Here is a 14,447-nt window from a genome sequence, read left to right on the forward strand (position 1 = left end):
GGATGAATAGTAATTTTGTGTTTATGTACAATTAAAGTATATATGAAACAGTACCATATTTAAAGTAATAAAAGTTGTAAATTTGACATATTAGTTAAATGTTTGTGATATTAGTGCGTACGTTTTTAAAGATTATTCCATACTCATGACAATCAATACAACAGTTAAAACAGTTAGCCAATCAAATTATAAGAATTAATACAACTCAATATTTTTATCCAATAATAATATTTCTCCATTCCACATCATTCCTTCTGACTTCTGTTATGAGCCCAACCAATTACGATAGTATCCAATAAAACAGTAAAAGAACCCAAATTAACATGTGTATGGCAACTGAAGAAGGTGACGATTAAGGGACACAAGGTTCTTTAAACATAATTGGTTACGTATTATTTGAATATTTGTAATCTAACATCATTTTGGCAGTTTATTTTATTCTAAATAACAATCCGTACTATGTGCAAAATAAAATAGTTAATAAATAATTTTACTGTAATTTAGATATACAAAATCTATAATATTTATCGATAAAATTATTAGTTGGGATCTAAAATTTCTTTGTGTATTATATATTTTTTAGTTTTATTTGAATATATAAAATTCTCGTATAATTAAGATTTAACTTATAGAAATTATTATAATATGAATTTTATATTATCTCACCATATGAATCAAAAGTTCTTAAAATTTTATGGAAATGTAAGTAAGTGATACAATTAAGTTATAAAAAATAAAATAATTAAATTTTGGGTGTCATTTAAAATAAATATACAGTGGTATGTAAATAGAAATACTATTAAAAACTGAGGACAAATAAAGAAATCATTTCTCTAACTTTGTGAGCGCAACATGTCAGTACTTTTTTTTTTGTTAGAAAATTTATACATATAAGGGATATGAACCAAAATAGAGTAATCTCTCAAGCGTGATTGGAGGATAAACTCTCTTTCTGAAGCATACATAAACTAGAGTAAATTAGTTACGTATTATCAAACAAAAATTCTCATGTGTCTATCTTATTGCTTATGCATTTACTATGTGATTCCTTTTCACAGTGATGATTGTAGTGTTTGAATTTTTGCGTGTGATAACAAAGGTTCCTTGCCTCTCAAGATTTACATATAATAACACCAGTGACAAATTAAACAATATTTAAGATCGAAAACCAAATGTAATCATCTATAACTTTTAAAATAACTTTAACAATTAACATAATCCTTATAAATGTTGTATACAATTTAACATAAGTATAATATTAAAATAATAACACAAAACCAAGATAAAGTAAAAATATGTCTATTTACTTTGACATATGTGGACTTGTTATAAAAAAAATAGGTAATTTACAAAAAAAACAAACAAATAATAACGTAACAACAACACAAACTATATAAACTTAGATGATTAAATTTGTAAACTACAAAAAATACACCACAAAATAACACTACACTAATATATCTCCAATAATAATAGGAGAAAAAAACAAAGCATATAGTAGAGTTAAGCCAATTATACGAGTAAATGATTGTAATAACGAATACTACGGAGTTACAAACTATTGTAGGTTTTTTTGGTTCATTTCTATATCTTAGCATTGTGTAAACCATAATATTCATAATTTCAAAATATTAAAAATCATACTTTGAATATCAAATGTATTTCAAAATGTATAGAATAACATTTCGCGGCATCGCGCGGGTCTAACCTAGTAGATAACAATAACAAAAAAATTATGAGTATAGCAGCTTTTGTTTGTGTGTGTGGGTTTTGTGGCACTAGTCCCCATCATTGTCTTATTATAATGTATACATTTACATATCAAGACTCTAACATATACATGTATTACTAGTATGTATGTACATACGGTCTTATATTGAATATGTTCTAAGTCTCTCTAAATTTCTTCGTATGTAAATATTGAAACTGTTTGTGATATATTAAAAAAAAGTTTAGGTCTGTTTGCTTTTAATTAAGATAGACAGGTGACACTCTCTCCACTGCTTAAGTGTTACTCAAACAGAGAAAGTTAGTTATCTTTTATAGTATAGATAATAGAGTTCGTGGAAAAAACTTTATAAGTTTTCCACTACTAATAATTATATGTTATTGTCTCAGTGATGGGAAAGAAAGACACAGCTGGCAAACATTGCATCGCGCTGATGACATCATGAGCTCAGAAACAACTGAGAGATGGAAAGAAGTCTGGCCTTGTCGTCCCCGTAACCGGGGACATTGACTTTCTCAATATTTTCCAGAAATTGGCATGCTTGGATTTCAAGGTAATCCTTGGCTACGGGGACAAGGAAAAGACATCCTTTGCACTCAAGCGTCAGACGTTCAAGACTGTGCCATGGAGGAAGCTTTGTACTGGACAGCTCAAAGCATAAAACTTCGTCTCAAAGCAATGCACGAACGTAATTATCAGTTATCTGGTTTCCTTTGAATCTTATTGCATTAAATAATGTTGAAATGTATTGAAAATTCCGAGATTTTTGCTTCCTTTTCGCCCTCTGTTGTCTCAAAACATGAATATTGATTTTGCCGTTTTCACTCATTTGCTAAAACTTAGCGGAAGGCCGGATTATAAAAATGTGTTCCGTTTTCATTTTGCACTTGTGTCTATATTCTGTCATAAAGTCTTACGTTTGTGTGCGCACATATATGGAAAAAGAATATGTGGTTGTTTTCATCTATTTATCTATATTATTTATAGTTTAATAAGAATTTTTGTTCAAAATATGTTTGTAAATGTGACTCCTTCGAGTTTCCCATATCTAAGTCCCCTCCAACGAATTAAAACCTATTCATTTTTGTTTTGTAGCATCTGATTTCAAAGGGTAAAAGTGTAAAATTTACTCATTAATTAAATTTTTTTTTCAGCAAAAATGATTTATATTAATGAATTGTGAAGGTCATTATACAAATAGCTTGTTAGCCATGCTGGAGGAAGAAATTGTTCAAAGTAAAAATTACTAGATGTACAACCATGCTTTGCTAAATTATGAGCTACTGAATTACAATCTCTTGGTGAGTAAACAAATTTACAATTCTGCATCTGTGAATCCCAATACTTGACGTCAAGAGTGATGCTCTCTATAGATTGATCAAATGTCTTAGTGTTTAGCATACTTGTGAGCGAATCATTATCCCCTTCAAATATCATTGAGTTGAAACCCCGAATCCATGTATGTTGGAGTGCTATTAGGAGAGCCTTGGCTTCCGCCTCTAGAGGAGACATAGCGTATCCTATGATAGTAGCTCCCCATCCATAAGTACTGCCATTATGATCCCGTAAAACCCATCCACATTTTGCTTGATGTGTAAGAGGATCAAATGCTGCATCATAATTACATTTTATTATACCAGGGGGTGGTCTTGTCCATGTCGTCCTTCTACTCCGTGTTCTGTCTTGTATTTGTTTGTTGGACAAGAAATGTACTCGCTGGCACCATTCACGCATATCCGATCGGGCTCGTATGACAATCGTGTTTGGATATTCCTGTAGGCCTTCAAAAATAAACTTATTCCGAGATTTCCAAAGATGTCATAATATCCAAAAAGGAAGGAACTTGATGTTAGATGGCGTATTGTTGTTCTCATAAAACTCAAAAATTAATGCCAATAGAGTGTCAGTGTTTACGCTAGAGTAATATAAGAAATTAGCCTGTATATTGCTTTGTTGCCAAATTGAAGCAGCATAGGGGCATAAAAACAAGATGTGTTCTATTGTTTCATCATTCTGGAAGCACCTTGGGCATATTGGATCTAAGTTCATTCCTCTTGTCATTAACCTAGTCAATGATGGCAATGCTTTCGATAAGATTCTCCATAAAATATAATATGAGAATCTATATATAATAGCAAACCCACTTTTTGTATCAATTTTAATCCAACGGATAAGATTAGTTCTACTTTTCCATCTAGCGGTTTAAAATTATTAATGATCCCAACAGTTGCAAATTATTAATCGTGCCTTTCGTCGTGTCCCTATCTTTCAAAAATCACACCTCTTAAGTTTTGCATCTCTTTGTTGTACCTCCATGTTTCAAAAATTACATCTATTTATTTTTACACTTTTTTTATTTCACACCTCTATGTTTACATCTCATGGTTGTACCTCCATGTTTCAAAGATCATATCTATTAATTTTTACACCTTTTTATTGCACACATCTATGTCTTACACCTCTTTTTTTATTATATATAAACTTTTCTGGACAACATAAACATGTTTCGAAAAATTGTTTTCAGAGTATTTTCAAAACTTACAAGTTAATAAATAAAACTAAAGAATTGTTTTATTGAAGTGTTTTTTTTTAAATATAATAGCAAACCCACTTTTTGTGTCAACTTTAATCAAACAAATGAGATTTATTCCACTTTTCCATCTAACGGTTTAAAATTATTAATGATCCCAACAGTTGCAAATTATTAATCGTGTCTTTTCGTCGTACCTCCATCTTTCAAAAATCACACCTCTTAATTTTTGCATCTCTTTGTTGTACCTCCATGTTTCAAAAGTCACATCTATTTATTTTTACACCTTTTTTATTTCACACCTCTTTGTTGTACCTCCATGTTTCAATATCACATCTATTAATTTTTACACTTTTTTATTTTACACATCTTTGTCTTACACCTTTTTGTTTATTATATATAAACTTTTCTAGACAACATAAACAAGTTTCAAAAAATTGTTTTCTGAGTATTTTCAAAACTTACAAGTTAATAAATAAAACTAAAGAATTGTTTTATTGAAGTGTTTTTTAAATATATAATAGCAAACCTACTTTTTTGTGTAAACTTTAATCCAACGGATGAGAGTAGTTCTACTTTTCCATCTAGCGGTTTAAAATTATTAATGATCCCAACAGTTGCAAATTATTAATCGTGTCTTTCGTCGTGTCCCTATCTTTCAAAAATTACACCTCTTAAGTTTTGCATCACTTTGTTGTACCTCCATGTTTCAAAAATTACATCTATTTATTTTTACACTTTTTTTTATTTCACACCTCTATGTTTACACCTCTTTGTTGTACCTCCATGTTTCAAATATCACATCTATTAATTTTTACACCTTTTTATTTCACACATCTATGTCTTACACCTCTTTGTTTATTATATAGAAACTTCTGGACAACATAAACAAGTTTCGAAAAATTGTTTTCTAAGTATTTTCAAAACTTACAAGTTAATAAGTAAAACTAAAGAATTGTTTTATTGAAGTGTTTTTTAATTTTTTAAATATATAATAGGAAACCCACTTTTTGTGTCAACTTTAATCCAACGGATGAGATTAGTTCCACTTTTCCATCTAATGGTTTAAAATTATTAATGATCCCAACAGTTGTATATTATTAATCTTGTCTTTTTGTCGTGTCCCCAACTTTCAAAAATCATACATCTTAAGTTTTGCATCTCTTAGTTGTACCTCCATATTTCAAAAATCACATCTATTTCTTTTTATACCTTTTTATTTCATACCTCTATGTTTACACCTCTTTGTTGTACCTCAATGTTTCAAATATCACATCTATTAATTTTTACATTTTTATATTTCACAGCTTTTTGTTTTTGTTTTACACATTTTATATAAAGTTGTAATGTTTTGATCCCACAAATGTTTTGTTCCGTTTTTTTACAGATTTATGATTCTTAGTCTTAAACAAAACAAAAAAAAAAACTTTTTAGTTATCATATGTTTTGCTTATACTAAATGACTTTTTTTTCTTTTTTTATAAAGGGTTATGACTAATGTTAACTACTCACTCATCAGATTCAAGAATGTACTCGTAGCCAATTGAATCATATGTGATTGTAGCCTTTGTAGGTGTGTGTATCTAAGCAATTTCCTTTAAGATGTTCATTATTGTTATTTGTTAAACACATCAGAGACACTTGCAGCCGATAACTGAAACGCCGTTAGAAAAACACATTACATTGCCGAAAAAAATAAAATTAAATACATTACAATATTTTTGGTTATCTATCTTCAAAAGATTACACAAATCGATTAGATTGCATATATTGATAAGTTGACTCGACTTTTCCCGTAGTACTGTTTCTTGCTTTTTTTTTGTTTGGCAAAACGATATAATTAATTAAATTCCCACTATAAAACAAAAATTAAGAATGTAGTAGTACTATAAACAACCCCCCCCCCCCCCCCCCCCCCCCCCCCAACATGTCTCTTCATCGATTAACATTTAACTATCAAAGAAAGGCAAATCTCCTATCTCCTTCTTCCTCTCTATTTTTGGCTAATTAATGTCTCTTTGAATCTATTAACTTCCACCTAGATTTCTTAATTACTGGCCTCATCGATCTCCAAAGAAGCGAGGAAAGTGTAAAAGATCTTCCCACGGAGCCCTCACCATTATCTTTTCTTCCTCCACACGTAGCCATACAAATTTCAAAAAAGAGATGGATCCGACAGAGCTAAAACGTGTGTTCCAAATTGTCGACAAAAATGGGGACGGGGCGATCACGGGGAAAGAGCTAAGCGAGACACTACGAAGCCTCGGAATATACATTCCTGACAAGGAGTTGACTCAGATGATCGAGAAGATCGACGTGAATGGTGACGGGTGTGTGGACATAGACGAGTTTGGGGAGCTTTACAAGACGATAATGGACGAGGAAGACGAAGAAGAAGAGGACATGAAGGAAGCTTTCAATGTATTTGATAAGAATGAAGATGGATTTATAACGGTGGATGAACTGAAGGCAGTTTTGTCTTCCTTGGGTCTAAAGCAAGGTAAGACATTGGACGATTGTAAGAAGATGATAAAGCAAGTGGATGTTGATGGTGATGGTAGAGTTAACTACCAAGAGTTTAGACAAATGATGAAAGGCGGTGGTCTTTGTTCTTTGAGTTAAATAATTTATTTATTTTTGGCATTTTTTTGTGTTTTTCTTTTTGTATTCTTGATTTAATTCTATTGTTTTAGGAATGAAAGAAAAAAAAAATATATGGCTTCGTCTTGGGGAAAATATTATCATAATTAAGAATATGTTTAACGTACGTAATGAGAATCTGCATCGTGGAAAAGTGCAACGAAATCAAGAGATAGGTTGGTTTAATTCGGTTTTACAAAATTAAATATACTGGTTTTTAAATTCCGGTTTAATTTTTATTAAAACCAGATCGGTTACCACGATTCTTTTTCGGACTAAAATTTCATATCCCTTTTCATCAAAACAATTTCTCAAAACCTCTCAATGGTAAAAAGCTGTTTTAGCTTAAATATAATTAAACCAATAACTGTTCAACGAAAAACACAGTAGTTCAGTGGTTGCAAGCTCCATACGCACACGCGCGCGCCCAGGGTTCGAATCCCACTATGTGGGGTGCAACTGGGTACAACTAGGAAATTCATTAAAGAAGAGATAGTGAGAATAAGCAGGGGGTTTTTGAGAAATTGTTTTAAGGAAAAAGGGATATGAGATTAAAATTCCTTCTTCTTCCTCACTCTCTCTTGTCGAGTCTAGAACTTGAAATCTAAAAAAGTCTCTTTGACATTTTACTCTCTAAATTGAGAGAGAGAGGACATATCCATCGCTTTCAAGCTCACTGAGTCTCCCTTTGAAATCGAAAAAGATATCTTTTGTTCTCTCTTAGCTATTTCCCTGATCCTTTCTATGTATCTGTTTCCGTTCCAAACCTTGTCACATTTGCTCAATATCGCTTATCACTTAATATTAGATATTACTACAAAAAAATATATCACTCTTATGTCCATCAAAAGAATTAATCTGAAGAAAAACATCAAAAATTGCATCTTAGAAGAGAATGAACGTAAACAATGAACTGAACTCTAAATTAAAACTTGTAATCTTATACTATTATTTATGCTAAAAGAGATGCGCTTTTTTTGTACACTAAGGGCATCATGTAAAACAAAGTTGTTAAAACATATTGTATTATTAATTTTGAAAAAATATTAAATTAAGAACTTCTTAATAAACTACTAGGTAGTAACCCATGCTGTAGCACGGGATAAAATATTTTTATAAACGTTATTTTCATGTAAATTAAAAAAAACCCTAGTCGTGTTTACTTTGGAACGGAAAATACGTCCTATCCTATTTTGTCCCCTCACGTCCCAACCCATCTCCTCTCGTTCCGTCTCATCCGTTTCATCTCGTCTCGTCTCATCCAGTCTCGTCTCGTCCCGTATCCATCAGAATTTTTTGTCTGATGTTCTTTCTCTTTTAAATAATTACTCGGTAGACAATTTTACTAAACAATTTAGGTAAGAAATTTAGACGGGATAGCAGAGTCTCCGTTGAATATTTTTTTATTTAGTTAGTTGAAATTATCCAAAATTATAATTTTTAAAAATATAATTGTTTTCAAAATTAGCAAAATTTTCAAAGTGCCCATTCCAAAGTGGTTAATTATCTGTCACATAGTCAATCCTTACCTAAATTAGTGAAAACTTGACAATTGAATTTATCTACCTATATTTTCTGATTTGTACTTTTATCTAAAATTTATGTCTCTCTTTTTCAAAAAAAAAATGATCAAAATATTTTTTTTCATTATTCTAACTACCCTTTTCAGTTTACTTATACTATTTATGTATATGTACTTAATTAATAAATTAAATTACTTAAAAACACTGATAAAACATATATTCAGTCAAATAATAAACATTTTTAGGTTATAAAATTTTAATTATATAATATTAATATTTTCCATAAAAATTAGTTTGCCACTCTTTTACTGTGTTTTGTTAATATTTTGGTGTATATGTAGAATACTCCAACCCGTAGCGAAAATAAATATGATCATCATATTCATCAGCTGGAAAATATACATTTTTTGCAATCCATCCATAATAATCAAGCACAAACCGTGTTTGTTAAAAATGTTAAAGTAATTTTGTTACGGGTATTAAATCTCATCCCGTCCCGTCCTGATCCATCCCGTTATAAATTTTATGTCACATAACTATTTCCTTTTAAATAATTTCTCATATAATAATTTATTAATAAATTTTGACTAAAAAATTAAGACAAAATACATGTATTCTCCATTTGAGTGTTTAATATATATATATATATATATATATATAGTTACAATTCCATTTGGGCTGAAATTTTTGTTTTTAAATATGGTTTAGAAGAATTTTATTTTAAGTTGTGAAAATTATTGACCATGGATCCATACGTACATGCAAGATTATATTTATAAATTTATTTATTTGGTATAATATTTATAATACAAAATTATATTAGTTTAAGAATGTTTTAATCTAATAATCCTCTCGCCATGAGCTTTGGATTGACATGATGGAGAATCTGGATCGAATGTCAACCAAATTAGCGATCATTAAAAACTTGAATTATCAAATAAGATAAAAGCCGCAAAAAAAAATTAAAACTTCCTGAACCAAATGATCTAAATAAAATTGGCAAACGTGTCAAACCTATTTGCTAAGTCTGCCCCAAAAAAATTTTTTTTTTTGTGGAATAGTTTGTAATTTATTTGACAGAAACAAAAATATATATCAAAGAACATAGATATCAAATTATTTAAAATGTAAATCAGAAATAAAAGAGTGGAATATATAGAAAAAAAAAGAAAACATTAAACATGAAATATTTATCGAGTGTAAATATATATGATGCATTTTAGTAACAAACTTTGAAACAAATATAAAACATATAAAAAATCATATGTTGAAAAAATTAGGTCAGTTGTTGAAAAAAGGTTATAAAAAACAAAATAGAATAAAAAAAGTTAACTAAAAGAACTATAAAACACAATTGTACAAAAAGTTAAAAACGTTAAACAATGTGTATCAAGGATTGAAATAATATTTATTTATATAGATGAATGAAGAGTACTCGAGAAGTTTAGCTTTAACAAAAAAAATCTAAACGAATATATTAAGATATATTACGAAGATTGATAACTAAATTTCCAAGATTCTCAAAATAAAATGAAGGGAATTATAACTTGTTAATTGGAACTATAACTGGTAAATTTAAAAATAAAATTTCGGATATGATTTCAGCACAAATTGGTAATTGAAATTATAATTGGTAAGAATTAAAGCTATTTTTTAGAGAAATATTCAAGTTGAATTTTGTTTGTATTATAAATCGGGATACAAATATAGCAACCTCTTTAAGATTTGTATCCCTACTTAATTACATTTCCATAATTTTCGTTTTTTTAAGTTACAAAAATATTTAATATATGGCAAAAATGTAATCCTTACATTTAAGCATAATAAATCAGGTTATTTGAGAAATAATTGTATCAATCAATATCATTAATTTTAATCATAATAACAATATTTTAATAATTTTGTTGTTGATACTTTAATCGACATATCTTATTAAGTGTAGGTCAAATCAATGATACATTTGAATCCAAGATTTATATAGTTATTTGTTTAAATAAATAGAAGTTCAATTTTAATGTTAAAAAGAGAATAAAATAACTAACCCGTTCTACAATGTTCATATATTAATTTTTAAATAATAATAATATAGAGATGCTTTCTTTTAATCCATAGAATGAAATTAGTATGAGTTTGATACATTATAAAACTTATTTTTGTCGTATTTAGAATTACTTTTATTGTTATTTAGTTCATATAATCACTCGCAATTATACATATGATTTCTAATTTAAGTATGTAACATCGTTAATTTGACAAATAACATTATATTCTTACCATAATTCTAAAGACTAAATATAGAAAATATAATTGTAAAAAAGAAACCAAATTAATCGAATCAAAACTTGTTGCGGATTGTCAAATCCTTTTCCTTGGTTTGAAAACAAAAAATTTAGTTCATCCAAAAATGTGCATTGTCGATTTGTTCAACAGAGAACATTTACAATATACCCAACAAAAACATGTCACACAAATTGATTTTGTACACAAAATTAAAAACAAAGAACGTAAGAAGAAACAACATGGATGTTATCTACCAAACTGACGATTCTATAAGAGTCCATCTGGTTGCTAAAACTAAACAAATTTCAACTTATCCAATAACTAAGATTCTTAATAAAAAAAAAAATTAATAGAAAAAATCATGTACTAACTGAGAGTAGATAGATATTTCAGATGTCAGTAAACCTTGATTCTTGCTACTGTTAGGGAGAAACAGTAGAGAAATGTGTTGAAATCTGATCAAAGAGAAGACATTACAAAATATGACATGTCTGGTTCTCATAAAGGATCATGTCTTCTTAGCTTGTTGTTAGCAGCTGCATGTTCACATACCAACTGAATGGATTATGGTGATATACTGTGACGAAGAATCCATCAATGTAGTAGAACTTAGCATTCCCAACTACCAAAAAAGAAACATGTTTCACAAAATCTCAGCAGATTCCAACATATGAAAGTATCAAATCTCATAAAGTAAACTCTTTAAAAAAAAAGGCAGTAGATGAGATTTCTTTTTACCTAGAACCCAGTACTCATGCTTATGCAAGTGTTCAACCTTGTAGCAGCTTGCAGCAGAAAGATTTGCAATGAGCGACCTACAAAAAAAGGGAGACACGCCTCAATACAACTCAACAGAAGGACATCTTATTAAGAAAATATTCAAAAGCAAATATAAAGATTGATTGTAACCTAACCTTTCTCCACCAAGAACACATACACGGCAAGTTCTGGTAGGTTTTGACTCATCTCCAAAATAGTGGACCTGGATATAGAACAATAGGTAATAAACAGTTTATAGCACCCGTTGATATGCACTTAAATCAGAACCAAACACCAATAACTAAACCTAAAGAAGACTCACATTGACACCAGCTGCGGTAGCATCCTTCATTGCCTCTCCTTATTTGTCCTTTCCAATGGATCCCATGTAACTGGTTGCCTAAAGAGTTTGAAGCATCCACTGCAGTAATCAAATAACTTGTAAGATTAAGCAACAAAGGTACTAACATTTAAAAATAGTTATGAGGATAAGCTTTAACAGTTGTTTACCTGGGTCAGTTTGATTGAGTTATGGGTAGCACCTGAAAAAATGAAACCAAATCAAGAAGATATCACAAATTCTTCTAATAATGCACATAAACACCAAATATAGAATAATAGCACAAGAAGATGATGAATTTACCTCCAGCAATGTATTCGATTAAACTTCTGCCTCATTTCATTGTACCTAAACAATGCCAATTATGATGTGAATTAACAAAAGAGAATGTGAAAGGTAGCCATCTTAAAATCATGATGATGACCATCAAACATCCGATGGTTTAATATTCTTATAGTTACTCTGATCACGAAAGTCATATTATTACCAGCTCGATCAGGTGAAACCTTTCCTTCAATCATAAACGATTTTGCAGTATTATGAAGTTTTTTCTTCACCAAATGATCATACATATATATAAACGTCAATCCTACAAAACCCAAAAACATGAAACTAAGAAGAAATAAAAATCTGGGAAATGAACAAAATAAGGTCTCATTAAAATACAAAAACAACTTACATCTTGTAAGCTTCCCAATTACTTTGTGCCATAGCTTCAGCCCAATTACTTTGTGCTATAAAAAAAGAGTATATCAATTGTCTTCATGTTTAAATAAGCAAAAATGATATATCACTTGGTTTCCATTCTACCACAAGATTCAGAAACAAAATTCCAATTACACTTGGTTTTAATCATCAAACATAGATTCAAAATCTAAACTTAATTAAAAGATAAAAGAAACAAAATACCTTAGCATATACACGATGCTTTAACAAAACTCTTTGCCTTCTTCTCTTCCTCTTATCATCTCTTCGATTTTGTCCACAAACAGGAAAAAAAATTCTTTAACTCTCCATTTGGGAGAGACGGCGAGAGAAAGAGAGCATAGGCGAAAGAAAAATAAAATTTAGGTTTAGTACACTCAGTCAATTGAACGGTTCAGATTTATTCTCAAAAATATAATAAACGGTTGAGATTAAAAGCTAAAACCGGGTCAGATTAATGGGTAAAAGGATCCGCGTGTTTATCCGATTTCAGAACTAATATAATTACGCTTTTATCCTTATCGCAAATAAATTATTTTGTCTTATTTCCAATAGCATTGTATTGTAAATTTTTACAAAACTAAGGTTTCTTTGTTTTACGATTAATAGTAGGGATTAAATTTGATGGGTTCATTGATGATTGTTGAATTTGGAATTCTTAATACAATAGTTCTTTTATTTTCATAAATTTAAAAAATTTCCTTTTTCTAAAAATTCTGAATATAGAAAATTTTGGAAATTTAAAAAATGTTAATGAATGACATGTTAAGTCTTGATAGGTTGTTTAAAATAATTTTTAATATAGAAAATTCTGGAAATTTAAAAAATGTTAGAGGGAAATAATTGGTTCTATGATTTTAATGGATTTGGAAATCCAAACAAAAATCATGTGTTATTCAATCATTGATTTTAAAATACTTATCAAAATTATGTGTTATTGGTTCTATGATTTACAAATACTTGTTAAAATCCTATGTTATTCATTTAATGATTTGTTTTTGTATTTCAAAATCCGAATTATGTTTTAAATGGATTTGAATAGATTTGAAAGTGTAAAATAGAAGGATTCAAATCCAAAGATAAAACATGTTATTTCAAAATCCATGTATTTTGATTTTTAGAATTTACAATTCCATATGGATTTAGAAATCACATCTCCAATAACAGCCTCTTAATGAGTGACATATCAAATCCCAATAGGTTGTTTAACATTCTCTGCCATCTCTTTAGTCTCCATCTCAATGAGGACACCAGTTAGAAACTCTTTTGGACCCAAGAAGTTTTAAACAAAGCTGACACTCTTGACCGTTCCGAACTGGTTCATAGCAGATTCAACAACGGGGACTGCGGCAAGAGGCGTGAGATCGTCTATATACACAGTACGCTCAATTCTCTCTCGAAAATTTTCATACTCTACTTCTCCCGGAGTAGCCATCACTAAACCAAATTAAAAAAAAAAAAAAAAAAAAAAAAAAAAGAAACTCAGAGAAGCACCAAATTGATTCGACATAATTCGTAAAATCAGGGATGAAAATCTAGGGTTTGTATATTACTTCATTTACTTAAAGACTCAATTTTAATTTTTTAATTAAACAACTTAAAACTACAGAAGATGTAAGATTTACAACATATAATGAATAACTTAAGTCCAATTTTTTAATCAATTTAAACCACAAAATAATCAAATATGTAATCTTAAGTTACAAAGTAAATATAGTTGATAAAGAAATAATATCAATCAATTCGTTGTTTACAAATACTATTACCAATTACTTCAAATTAATCATTCATTAAAATTAAAACAGTAATTTTATGAAAATATAGAATTTGTTTCACTTAAACACCGTATATTACGGATTTTCATTTTCCGCGCGGCAACGCGCGGGTTTGAATCCTAGTGTAGAATAATAGAAAGAAAAAAAATTAATGCTATAAAAATTT

The 14,447-nt window shown here is 29.3% G+C and overlaps 2 pseudogenes; one reads left to right on the forward strand and one right to left on the reverse strand.

Annotated features, from left to right (window-relative positions):
• Positions 1 to 6,422: 6,422 nt before the first annotated feature.
• On the forward strand, positions 6,423 to 6,881 carry LOC104749142 (calmodulin-like protein 7 pseudogene; annotated as a pseudogene).
• Positions 6,882 to 10,948: 4,067 nt separating this feature from the next.
• Positions 10,949 to 13,941, reverse strand: LOC104749143 (adenosine kinase 2-like; annotated as a pseudogene).
• Positions 13,942 to 14,447: the final 506 nt, after the last annotated feature.

The sequence above is a fragment of the Camelina sativa genome, chromosome 16, assembly GCF_030686135.1.
Source record: "Camelina sativa cultivar CO46 ecotype springtype chromosome 16, ASM3068613v1".
NCBI classification, from domain to species: Eukaryota; Viridiplantae; Streptophyta; class Magnoliopsida; order Brassicales; family Brassicaceae; genus Camelina; species Camelina sativa.